The sequence below is a fragment of the Vulpes vulpes genome, chromosome 2, assembly GCF_048418805.1.
Source record: "Vulpes vulpes isolate BD-2025 chromosome 2, VulVul3, whole genome shotgun sequence".
Lineage (NCBI taxonomy): Eukaryota > Metazoa > Chordata > Mammalia > Carnivora > Canidae > Vulpes > Vulpes vulpes.
Window position 1 is genome coordinate 119,464,237 of NC_132781.1, and position 13,578 is coordinate 119,477,814.

Sequence of the window (13,578 nt, forward strand, 5' to 3'; positions counted from 1 at the left end):
CAGTACTTTACCAGTCAACTTTCAGTATCAGGACATTGCGCAGGATCATTTGGAGAGAGATGTCAACTCAAAACCTCAAATCAAGAGTTGCATGCTCCACTGACTGAGCCAGCCAGTGGCTCTATTCATATCTTGACTATTGTAAATAATATTGCAATATCATATAATATTGCATAGATATAAGCATAGGATGCATATGTCTTTTTGAATTAGATTTTTTGTTTTTTTTTTTGGGGGGGGGGGTAAATACCCAGTGGTAAAATTACTGGATCATAGGGTACTTCTATTTTTAATTTTTTTAGGCACCTCCATACTGTTTTCCAGAGTGGTTTTACCAGTTCACATTCCCACTAATGACGGACGAGAGCTCCTTTCCACATCCTCACCAACAGTTGTTATTTCTTGTGTTTTTGACTCTAGCCATTCTGATGGGGTTATAAGGTGCTATCTCATTGTAGTTTTGATTTTCATTTCCCTGATAGTGACATTGAGCATCTTTTTTTTAAATTTTTTTTTAAGATTTTATTTATTTATTCATAGAGATGCAGAGAGAGAGAGAGAGGCAGAGACACAGGCAGAGGGAGAAGCAGGCTCCATGCAGGGAGCCAGACGTGGGACTCGATCCCGGGACTCCAGGATCACGCCCTGGGCTGCAGGCGGCGCTAAACCGCTGCGCCACCGCCACCGGGGCTGCCCTCTTTTTTTTTTTTTTTTAAGATTTTTTTATTCATGAGAGACAGGGAGAGGCAGAGACATAGGCAGAGGGAGAAGCAGGCTCCTCACAGGAAGGCTGGTGTGGGACTCGATCCCCAGACATGGATGGGATCACACCCTGAGCCAAAGGCAGGTGCTCAACAGCTGAGCCACCCAGGTGTCCCTGAGCATCTTTTCATGTTGTTTTTAAAATACTTTGTTTATTTATTATAGCACAAGCAGGGGAGAGGGAGAAGCAGGCTTCTCCTGCTCAGGTAGCCTCATGTGGGGCTCGATCCCAGGATCATGAGATCATGACCTGAGCCAAAGGCAGACATTTAACTGACTGAGCCACCCAGGCACCTCTCCTCTGCTCATGTTTTGGATTTGTTTTTCTGATGTTGAACTGTATAAGATCTCATGTGTGTGTATATATGTATATGTATGCACACATATGCATATATATGTATTTTTTTAGATCTTTATGTGTTTTGAACATTAAAACAGATCAATCATTTGCAAATATCTTTTCCTATTCAGTAGGTTTTATTGATGGTTTCTTTCACCATGCAAAAAGCTTTTTATTTTGGTTAGTTCCAATAGTTTAATTTTGCTTTTGTTTGCCTTACCTGAGGAGATGTATCTAGAAAAAATGTTCTACGACAAGTGTCAAAGAAATTACTGCCTGTGTTTTGTTTCAGGAATTTTATGGTTTCAGGTCTCATATTTAAATCTTTGATCCATTTTGAGTATGTTTATGGATGCTAAGAGAGTGGTCCAGTTTCATTCTTTTGTATGGAGCTGTCTGGTTTTCCCAGCACCAATAGTCTTTCCCCCATTGTATTTTCTTGCCTCCTTTGTCATAGATTAATTGACCATATAAGCGTGGATTTATTTCTGGGTGGATGCATTTAAAAAAAAAAACTCATCAATACCCTACACTACTTTGAGCCCCTTGTCCTCCTCATATATAGTAGCTCTTTGTGGATGTTACTGGCAGAAATCTGGGGTTACCTAGCATTTGTTTTTTCAAACCTTTGTTGGCCTTACTGCCTTTTGCTTTCAAAGTCCTAAGAAGATGAAGAAAGGAGGGGAGATGTCGCTGCTTTGGGGTGGTATGGTCTCTTAAGGTAGCCCACACAGGCACATGGTAGGCGGCAGTGGCTTCTGCTGCTGCGAAGTGAGATTCCCTCTTGCCCATTAAGAGGCACCCCACAGTGCTGACTGGGCTGCTGCTTTTCTCTGGGGGTCAAGAGAGTGCACTAATGGCGCTGGCTGGCCCTGTAGCCAGCAGGAGCCGGGAGTGCCTCGTTAGATTGCCAGCACATTAAGCTGTAGGGGCATCTGTCTAAGCCATCAGGATTTCAGGTTTCCCACAAAACCTAATCTAATGCATGGGAGGGGGCAGGGGAGCCTCTTTGAGGGGCTGTTCTGGTGGGGGACCTGGCCTGGGAAGTGGCCTCATCAGGCTTGTTGGGAAGGAGGGACCTGTCCTTTTCTAGTGCGTCCTCTCAACTTGGCAGGGGGCAGAGTTGGGTCCTTCTCGTCCTCTCTCTGCTCTAACCTATCCTTTCATGTTCCCAACTCACTTTCAGTGTTAATAGCCTTCTTCCCTTTTTCTGTCCCTTCTGTTCACTGCTGTCTTCTCTTCCCACGCTGCCTCTTGCTGGGCCTCATTTTCTCTCCATTGTCACTTTGAGGGCTGGCTCTTTGAAGTTCCAGAGTTACAATGCTGTCCTGTATGTCCCAGCGACTAGATGTAATTCAGAGGTCCCCAACCTTTTTTACTGAGGAGGAGCCAACCTTCACTTCCCCACTGGCTTTCAGATAACATCATAGCTGGGTTACTGACCAGAGTCCCTGAGCTGAGTGGTTGGATGAGGCTGGAGGTACCTTTCCCCCAACTAGGGATCCCGGTGGTATGGGGAGAGGATTGTGGTTGGGATTTGCTGGTGTTGGGAGCTGTCAGACAAGCTCAAGTCTACCTTGGGAAGTCCTTGCCAGGCAGACCTGCAGTTTCTGCAGAGGACCATACATAACTAATAAAGGGGCCCTTGGTGAGGTGGTCCTGGAACCCCCGAGACTGTTTGCAACTGTGGACACTGGTCTGCAGCAGGGGTTTTCCAGGTGGCGACTAGAACAACATGTTTTCTCAATGGTAGTTAGATGATTGTTGGAAGCATGGCTTTCCACTTAGTGGGTTATGAAATGGATTATTTTCTCCTAAAAGTCATGTGGCAGACTTTACCCAAAGATGATCAGCAGGAGTCTTAACTTCCATTATTAAACGTATGTGGAAAGTATGTATATAACAGGAAAGTACAGTTGAATGGATAGTTATATTCATTAATATAACTGTAATGTATTTAGATTTAGAAATAGAACTTTATTTTAAAACCCAAATGGGGTAATAGAATGTGTTGCATTGCAATTTGCTTTTTTCAGTGTGTTGATGCCTTTCCATATCCGTACATGTAATCCTATCTCATTCTTAAGGGCCAAATAGTAGTGCCACCATTTGGAAGTTCCATGGTTTGTTTAACCATTCCCACATTGGTAGCCCTTTAGGATTTTATACATCGTATGTGTGCGTATGTGTGATGTGTTATATAGCAGTTATAAACAAATGCTGTAATATCTGTGGAGAGGGGGCCGCGGAACCGCGGGTCAGACCGCAAGACCTGCCTGCCCACCATGGCCGAGAGTGACTGGGATACGGTGACAGTGCTGTGCAAGACGGGCCCCATGGCCACCCAGGCCAAGTCTGAGCAGGCCATCTTAGCAGCTCAGAGACAAGGAGAAGATGTGGAGACTTCCAAGAAATGGACTGCTAGCCAGAACAAACAGCAGTCAGTCATCAAGAACACAGCCAAGCTAAGCTGGACGGGGAGACTGAGGAGTTGCACATGACCTTGTGACCCTGGAGGTGGGCAAGGTGATCCAGCAGGGCCGGCAGAGTAAGGGGCTGACCCAGAAGGACTTGGTGACGAAAATCAACAAAAAGTCACAGGTCATCACAGACTATGAGAGTGGACGGGCCATTCCTAATAACTAGGTTCTGGGCAAAATTGAGAGAGCCATTGCCTCAAGCTGCAGGGGAAGGCTATCAGAAAGCTGATTGAGAAGGGTCCAAGGGTGAAAGGAACACAAAGCCTTGAAATCAGTGCATTCCAGCTGATGTCACCTGGCTGGTTGCCCTTGACCACCAGCGTCGGCATGGGTCTCTTGATGTGGCTGCGTGGAATGTGGGGTGCCAGCCCTGCCCAGGAACCCCCTTACTTGCTGTCAAACAAACAAAACCTTGCAAAGTATTGCTTCTCCTGATTTTTTTTTTCCCTCCCCACCTTTGGTGTCTGCCCAGTCGGGGTGACTCCGTGGGGACCTCTGAGTGGGACCACCTCAGGCTGGTGGGACTGCAGGGGGGGGGGGGGGCGGCAACCTGATCAGGAGAGAAAACCCAACTCCGGTCTGGCTTTTAGAGAAGCCAGTAAACGTTTGTTGCCCTTCAAAATAAAATGAAATAAAATAAAATCTGTGGAGAGGGTATAAAATTGTATGTGTATTTTTTTTTTTTTTTTTTTTTTTTTTTTGCATACCAGAACTAGTGTTTATCTGTTAGATGAAATCCTGAAGGTGGAATTGTTGGTTCAAAGACTAGGATGTTTTTATTTATTTAAGGTTTCACTTAAAAACATACTTTTATTGAAGAGTATATGAGAAAACAGGATGGTCCCTAAGTAAAAGGGATGTTTCAGGGCACCCAGGTGGCTCAGTCAGTTAAGCATCTGCTTTCAGTTCAGGTCATGATCTCAGGGTCCTGGGATTGGCCCCAGTTTGGGCTCCCTGCTCAACACAGGGAGTCTGCTTCTCCTTCTGCCCCTCCCTCCACTCATGCTCTATCTCTCTCAAATAAGTAAAATCTTAAAAAAAAAGATGTTTCCTCCAAACATTAGGGTGGGATACCAATGCCTGTGCAGCTTGGGTAGGCTATTTTAGTTTTGATAGCTCTTTGATACAGCAGTTATTTTTTTAAGGACCATTTAATAAATGTTGTAGATGTTAGATTTTATTTTATTTATTTTTTTTTAAAGAGTTTTTTTTTTTTTTAATTTATTTATTTATGATAGTTACAGAGAGAGAGAGGCAGAGACACAGGCAGAAGGAGAAGCAGGCTCCATGCACCGGGAGCCCGATGTGGGATTCGATCCCGGGTCTCCAGGATCGTGCCCTGGGCCAAAGGCAGGCGCCAAACCGCTGCGCCACCCAGGGATCCCTAGATGTTAGATTTTATAGAGCAACAGTCTTGGATCCAGCCAGAGGTTCTTTATAGAAAGCTTTATACAAAACAGCTTTAGCAGATATGTTCCCCTCTTTTGAAGGGAGCTTCTCTGTATTCCCTCAAAGTGTCCAAGTCCGAAAGGATGCTAAAATCTGCACACCAAGTTTAATGTTGGAGAGAGGCAAGATTGATAGGCTATTGTCTTTTCTTCTTCTTCTTTTTAAAGAATTTATCTGGGACAGAGAAAGATTGGGGAGGAGCAGAGGGAGAGAGAGAGAATCTCAGGTCAGCTCCATGCCAAGCATGGAGCCCAGCTTGGGACTCAGTCTCATGACCTGAAGTCATGATCTGAGTTGAAATGCCGTGGGACGCTTAACTGACTGAGCCACCCTGGTGCTCTGACCATAGTCATAATTTCAAATAATATTGAATTACTGTGAATAATTTGGGGATGATTCAGACTTTACTACTCCTAATCTGATGGTATCAAGACAAGTTGAATGTGCTCACATCTTTGTGTTGGCTTTATGTTGGGGATGGTGGCTTAAAGCAATTACCTGAATGGCATTAGCAAAGCATATTAATAAATAGTTTGTAGGATTTTAGGCTCCTTTGTAGTTTTTATGTCAGAATGAAGCTCTATTACTTTAGGACAGGGCCTCCAGAGGTAGATGAGCCACTATTATTTTTTCCCCCCTTTTTGGGCTTTTTGACACCCTTATTCAGTAAAAGGTACCATTTCTGAGCTCTCTGTCATTATGTCCTCCACATTATGTCCATATTCTGGCCACAGGTCAGAATGTTGGTACAAAAGACATGATCTTTTTTTTCTTTATTAAAGACATGCTCTTATATGCCCTTACTTATTATGTGCGGACAGCTCAGCACCTGGTAGAACTCTGTGGCAAACAGAACGCCCTGAACGAGGTAGGGGATGGCTAATAATAATTGGAAGATTGACACCAGAATCAGCATTTCAACAATGGTTATATCCTTCCAACCTGCCTCCGCCCGCCCCAAAGAAAAGCAACTTAGGACATGGTAACACAGCAAAACATGTTAGAAATGGTGAGCAAGTTATAAAATCCAAGATCTTGCCCATGTTGTGACAGTCGTCGACTCTCAGAGGTCTCCTGGTGTTGCTCTGTTGTTGGGAGCGTCACTACTGTATTTACCACGTAAAGTTCCTGTTGTTGCTGCTCCCAGAGCTCCTGTGTCAGGTTGTCCATGTCAGGAGTAGCTTCTTCCTAGGTGTAGGACCATGGTTCTGGAATGCCCATTCTGTGGTTGGGCTTCAGAGTGGAGGATGCTGCTTGTCCCCTCTGCTCGTTGCACATACAGTGTCCTGTACTAGCAGGGCCATCCAGGCATGTTCCTTGTATCCATTCTGGTAAGATTGCAGAGCTCATTAAGGTGACCACCCAAAGTGAATTCTTTATAATCTGAATAGCCAAACTATCCTCACTATACCCTAGAAATCTGGATAACTTGCAGCATTTTCCATCAGATGTAATAACAGACAAATGGAAATGACCATTTTATTTTTATTAGCACTACTGAAGGGCAAGAGCAAGTCAGTGAGGATTTGTTCTCTCATGTCCCCGGATCGGGGCTGTCTTGGCCTTAATACTGTTGAATGTTGTCTGTTGTTGAATCAACAAATGATTAGGTTTGCCAGTAGTATCTGACAAGCAAACAAAAGTAAAGTTACATGAATCCTTTTACAAGAGGTAATAAGTATAGAGCTGGAAGCTGCAGTCATCCTGAAAGTCTATTCTTAACAAGGCCGTTGGTGAGCTGACTCTTTGGCCTGGTCCCATCCTGTCTGCTTGGGCCATAATGAACCCGTTCAACTTCTCCAACATGCTCAGGGGTTTTTCACAGGTTTTTGTCTCTGACCAGAGGATGAAGGTTGAGTAGTTGGATTTCTGTTTATGCTTAACTCTTAGTGTAAAAATCGCTTCCTCCCAGAAGTGCTCTCTGACTTCCGTCACCTGTTGTCTCTACTTGGAGCTCCCTGTACTGAGTGCTTCTGTCTCTTGGCTTGGTTTCATCATGGCTGATGTTAGTGTCCGCCTCTCTCACCCCAGTGGAAGCTGTCTCTTGCTTACCTTTATCTCCATAGTGCCTAGAACCACTGGTGGTGGGTTATTGTGGGTGCTTTTTGAAGTATTTATGGAATGAACAAATGACCATGTGATTGGAATAAACCAACACGCCAATGTTAAAAAATTTAATGAAAACTGTAAACCGAAAAGGATAGAGCAGCACAAAACCAGTAATTCTAGAGCTTTTTTTAGCTCAACAAACCATACCCAAAATTATGGGTCTGAGAATCCAGAAAAATTGAGGGACCTAGAATATAAATCTGTTTACAAAGATCCTGTTAAAAGGCCAGCTATAATCAGAGTTTAAAAAAGAAACAACACAGGGAGGTCATTAGAGTAAGATCTGCTCTCATGCTTTTAAACTTTATAGACAATCTTATAAATTCTGAAGGAATATATAGAAGAACAAAAGCATAAGCATGATTTCTGGCTTTGACGATAACAGTTTCGAAGAGGGAGGAAATCTCCATGCAACCAAGACAATTTTTTTTTAATTTTATTTTTTGCCTCATGTCTGGTACTCTCAGTCAAGTGACCTCTTAGTTTGAAGCAGAAAGGAAACATTTAAAGGACTTAGTAGCTGAAGCATCTTGTGAAAAAAGAACCATAATTACAGAAATTTTTGTAAAAAGCAGGGAAGAACAGATATAAAAGGTTACTAACAAGGGTTAGATGAGTAGTAGGAAGGAATTTCAGGGTGCTGCAAGTGGGTAGGTAGGAGGTCTGCAGAGGCATGCTAACGAATAAGAAAAAAGTGAGTAGCATGAAAATATCCGAAAGCACTAAGAGAACTTTTTTTTTTTTTTTTTTTTTTTTTTTTTTTTTACTGTATAGGTTCCCTTCTTGAAACTGTTGGAAATACAGAAGAATATAAGTAAATAACAATTGCCTATAATGGCAGCACCCAGGGAAAACCACTATAAATGTTTTTTTTCTTCCTAGCCAAATTTTGTCTGTTTGCTGTTACTGTACAACTTAAAGTGTGAAAATCTTAATGTACAACTCAATGAGTTTGTAGTATTCATGTAAACATGACTCAGCTCAAGATGTAGAACATTTCCATCATTCCAGAAGGCTCCTTTTGTGCCTCTTCCAGTCAATATCCGTAGATTCCTTTTGGCTGTTCTCAAACCTCATATAAATGGAATCGTACAGTGTGAAGTCTGTTGAATCTGGCTCCTTTTATTCATCATCGTCTGTGAGATTCATCTCCGCTGTTGCATATAGTAATTGTTCTTTCTTTTATTTATTGCTGGATAGTTTTCTGTTATATATACCATAAGCTATCTCTTCTGTTGATGAACATTTGAACAGTTTCCACTTTAGGGCTATTATAAATTAAACAGCTTTGAATGTTCTTATGCACTCATTTCACTTCAGTATACATTTGAGAGCAGAGTTGCTGAGTCATAAGGTAAATAGTGCCAAAGTCATGAATATATTGTTTGATTGTTGTGTATAGGCCCATGATGTAGTGTGAATTATTTTTTTGTTCATAAAGTTGAGGATCAAGATTCATTTTTTTTTTCTCCCTCTGCAAGAATATCCAGCACTATTTTTTGGAAAGACTGATTTTTCTGAATTGTAGTGGTGCCTTTATGTACAATTAGGTGACTACTGTATGGGTCTGTTGTAGGCCTCTTCATTCTCTACATTAATCTAAATTATGAATATTTAGTTTAAAGAAAATGTGATTGGGGCTCCTGGGAGACTTAGGTCATGATCTCAGGGCCCTGAGATTGAGCCCCCCATGGGGCTCCACAGTCTGCATGGGATTCTCTTTCTCTCTCTCCCTTCACCCCTCCCCACCTCTGCACATGCTCACACGACACTCTATGTCTCAAATAAAATATTTTTTAAAAAGATTTTATTTCAGAGAGAGCACAAGCATGAGCAGGGGAGTGGGACAGAGGGAGAAGCAGACTCCCTGCAGAGCAGGGAGCTGGATGTGGGGTTCAATCCCAGGACCCAGGGATCATGACCCGAACCAAAGGCAGCTGCCTAACCTACTGAGCCACTCAGATACCCCTGGATAAAATCTTTAAAGAAGAAGAAAATGGGATCATGCTGAATATATAGCTTAAGTTTTTTTTAAAAGTAGGCTCAATGCCCAGTGTGGAGTCTACTGTAGGGCTTCAACTCATGACTGTGGGATTGAGACCTGAACTGAGATCAAGAGTTGGACACTTAACTAATGAGCCATCCAGGCACCTCTTAATTTTTTTTTATGTTTAGTACTACATTATGCTTCCAAAACCATTAAAAATGCAAAAGAACTACTAGATAGCTGCAGCATAACTTTTCTTTTGGACATTTAAATTTTCCTATTCTGTTCTCTTTTATGTTGCAGACTTTACCCAAATGTCTGATAATCTCTGTCCATTTCGTTTATGTATTAGGCAATAAAAAGTCAATTAGAAGTTCTGTGTGTATGAGCTTTGCTGTGGGGTGGGTGACTGGGTGAAGTCATTTCTTGGAGACTCCTCAAATATTGATATCAATAACATTTCTTCCATTGGGGCTGTTTAGTTTTTCCAGAGGAAAATTTGTCACTGTTTTCCATTCAGGGTCAGTGCCAGGCTACCAGATATCTTGTAATTATTATTATTATTATTTTTTGAGCCTGTCTTGATTGGGATAGTTGGATAGCATTGTTCAGCGGAGTCTATTAATGGATCTTGGCTGCTGTCTCATTTGGAGCTCAGATTTGTCTTAAATAGTACAATTTCCAATTGACAATTGACCTTTGGTGTAACACACTCTGGTATAGTAGGGCTTGCATTTCGCCTCACCATATTTATAAGGGAAAATGTTCATGTTACAGAGTTCAGTGTCATATCTTGAATTTATTTTATTTTTTTAAAGATTTTATTTATTTGCGAGAGAGAGAGAGCACACAAGCAGGGGGAGTGGCAGAGGGCAAGGGAGAAGCAGATTCCCCACAGAGTGGAGAGCCCGGCTCAGGGTTCCTTCCATCCCAGGACCCAGGGATCATGACCTGGCTGAAGGCATCCACTTAACCAACTGAGCCACCCAGATGCCCCTCATACCTTGATTTTCAAGCTCATTATGGAGGCGCCTGAGTAGCTCAGTCAGTGGAGTGTCTTGACTCCAGCTCAGGTCATTATCTCGGAGTCCTCCCCCTGAGGACCTTCCACAGCCTTCTTGGTAGAAGAGAGGAGATGCCGGAGTGGTCTGGGTTTACATGCAGATTCATGTGATTATTGCAGTGTTAGTCACCATGAGCCTTTCCATTAGGAAAGGTCATTCCCTGGTCAGAATGTGATGCCATGTTGGCAGAGAGCAGAGAAGGCAAAGAACTCCTTTTTTCTGAATACCAGTTAGACCCCTGGAAAAATAAGGCTCTAAAATGAGGGACCAAATCCAGATGTCCAAATAGAGAGACCCACAAGCCATATTATAAAGTTTCAATTTATAATAACCTCCTTCAAGTGATGCTCTCACTCATGTTCTTCTACTGGGTTTAAACCCCTATTCCTGCTCAGCTGTTAACCACGTTTTCTAAGAATCACCATCCTTCTGTTTGCCTTTGTAACCAGTTGCCCAAGAGATAGGTTTGAGCCATATTTACCATTACCTTAGCACAGCACCAGGCTCAGCACTGTATATTTACTTGCTTGAATGTCACTCAGAGAGGTTCATTTAGCTTACTGTACTGTTGTTTCCTAGAACTGGAAGTTCTGTAGAGGTACTTTAGGTTAAGCTAGGTTTCTGCCTGATTTGAACTGTTAAAAAATCATCTGGAATCGCTTTTCTCTTTTTCTTCTCTGCTTTTCTGAAGTGCCCCCTTCGTGTTAGGGCTGGCTTCCTTAGGGCTGCAGATTGGATGTTGGCTGTCAGCAATTCTGTAGGCCGTGTCCTTGCTAGATTTGGTGTGTACTCAAGTTAAGGGGAGAGGAAGGTGGGAGTGTGTTAGGAGAACTCTGAGCTTTTAATATCGAATCACTTCAGAACTAGTCCTAGTGGCCAAGGGAATGCCATTTGTGATTGACTTAGTCCTGGATTCCTTGCACTAATCTTTTTTTTTTTTTTTAATTTCTTTTTATTGGAGTTCAATTTGCCAACATATAGCATAATACCCAGTCCTTGTACTAATCTTGATGAAAAGAGGGAAAGAGTGACCTGGGTTGGCTTAGGTTACCCTGAGCTTATCCTGGAGCTGTTATGGAAGCAAGAATGGATGAGGGATCCCTGGGTGGCGCAGCGGTTTGGCGCCTGCCTTTGGCCCAGGGCGCGATCCTGGAGACCCGGGATCGAATCCCACATCGGGCTCCCGGTGCATGGAGCCTGCTTCTCCCTCTGCCTGTGTCTCTGCCTCTCTCTCTCTCTCTCTGTATGTGACTATCATAAATAAAAAAAAAAGAATGGATGGATACCTGACTAGGAATCTGACTACCACTATGAAGGGGGATGTGGTGGTTGTGTGGGCAACCCGCAAAGTCCACTATTATTTTAATTTGGATTTTCTGGGGGTACCTTACTTTATGGTTATTTTTTGTATACATATGGAGTCACTTCAAAATTTTATTTTGTGTTATAAAGAAGAATTAATAGTGAAATTATTATATTTTGACTATGAGAGTCTTCTATTATGTTTAATTGGGGATAGAGAACCTCTGAATAGGTAGAGTTAAATATCAATACTGCAGATGGGTATTGGTATAACGTAGCAAGATGATAGATACCGAGTTTGTCTGGAGTATGTGCTTAGTATTCTGCAGTAATGCTCTTAATCAAGACATTGTAATGTCAGACACTTATAGAGGTTGCAGAGATGATGGAGAGGAGATGCTGGCCCACCAGGTTTCAGGCCCAAGCAAGAGAATAGTTAATAAGTCGCTGGGGGCTGGGAAGCAATGACTTCCCTCACAGAAGCAAACCATCAAGAACAGGCACCAATAAACACAAATGTGAGGATTCTTGGTGACCTCTCCAGAGTCCTAGGAGCCTGGATGGTATGAGGAGATGCTTAGCTATAGTAATGCTGTTTGTTAGAAGACCCCAGTGTGGGGTCCAACCTTGTTTATGAGAGGATTTCTAGTGCTGGGTTAGCCCCTGCGGATCCAACTCATAACTAGTGTTGTTACATTTTCTGCCTTCTTCCTAGGTTATGTAGTCACATTTGTGGACATTTCAGAGAATTTAAAAAAAAAATGGTGTTTTTGTACCCAGCATTATGCTAAGTTCCAAGGTCATGGTGATGATCCACAGCTGACTTGATCCTTGTTCTCACAGCCTACAGTCTAGTGAGGAAGGCAGGCAGAAGGCAAATAAATAGGTACATGAGATATTTGTCAATTGTGGGAATGGTGAGAAAGAAACAGTGGGCAAAACTGAAGGTGTACAAGAGGTTTGAGATACCTTTAAGGTATTTTGTAAATGACCTTGAGTTGGAATTTTCTTCTGAATGATTTCCACTGATTAGATGAAAATAATTTTCATTTTTTGTCTCTTAGGTACATTCTGCAGGTCCCTGATGAACCCAGGGAATCCTCCACCATATCCAGGCCCTGGTCCAACAGCCCCGTACCCACCTTATCCACCACAACCAATGGGACCAGGGGCCTACCCTCCAGGACCTATGGGGGGACCCTACCCACCTCCTCAGGGGTACCCCTACCAAGGATATCCACAGTATGGCTGGCAGGGTGGACCTCAGGAGCCTCCTAAAACCACAGGTACTGGGAGTGGGATATGTGTGTATGCGGGTGTGTATGGGCACAGTCCCAGGTCACCAAAGTTAATGTTTGTATGTTTTCTTTGGCAGAGAAGGAATTCTGGCCTTTGTGTGCTATGGTTGACATTCCCAAAACTTGTAGACTGCTTAGCATGGTTTCTAACCCCTGAGAAGAACTTCTTCCTCAGGAGGCCTGAGGCATTTCTGCCTACTTACCTCTATGTCTTTTATCCCTCTGGGGCTGATGACTTCTTGGTCAATGTGTTTTCTAAGAGTACCTTCTGGAATACTGCTGGGGGGAAAGTACCAGGTGGGTTCTTGCTCTCTCAGCCTGTTGGGTTTTTTAGATTTGGCCTGTTGAGATTATTTTCTCTCTTGGTTTGTTGACCCTCAAGTCATCCTCTTGCCCTTGCTGTTGAATGGCTGATTTTCTTTACCTCTATGTTTTCAAAATTCTCTTGAACCTAATTGAGTTCTCAGAAGGCCTGTGAGTCTTTCTTGTGTGCTAGAACAGTGTTACTCAAAGTTTACTCTGCAGACAAGTGCCAGTCTCTGAATCGCTGTGATAAGTACAGAGAGTGAGAGTAAACATTCAAGAACTTTTAGAACAATTGGACACTGCTATGACTTTCAAACAAGCGATCTTGCCCTTGAGAAAAAAGTATCAATCCGTGAAGGATTAGAAAGGAAACATCTTGAGAAGCACTGTGCTAGGTGTCTTGGTGACTGTGAGGACTGTTTTATGATTTTTTGGTTTGCATAATAGTTGCTCTCTTATGGTGCCTTCAGGTTTTTAAAAT

The 13,578-nt window shown here is 42.8% G+C and overlaps 1 pseudogene; it reads left to right on the forward strand.

The window, feature by feature from the left end:
* Window positions 1-3,289: 3,289 nt before the first annotated feature.
* On the forward strand, window positions 3,290-4,111 carry LOC140597933 (endothelial differentiation-related factor 1 pseudogene; annotated as a pseudogene).
* Window positions 4,112-13,578: the final 9,467 nt, after the last annotated feature.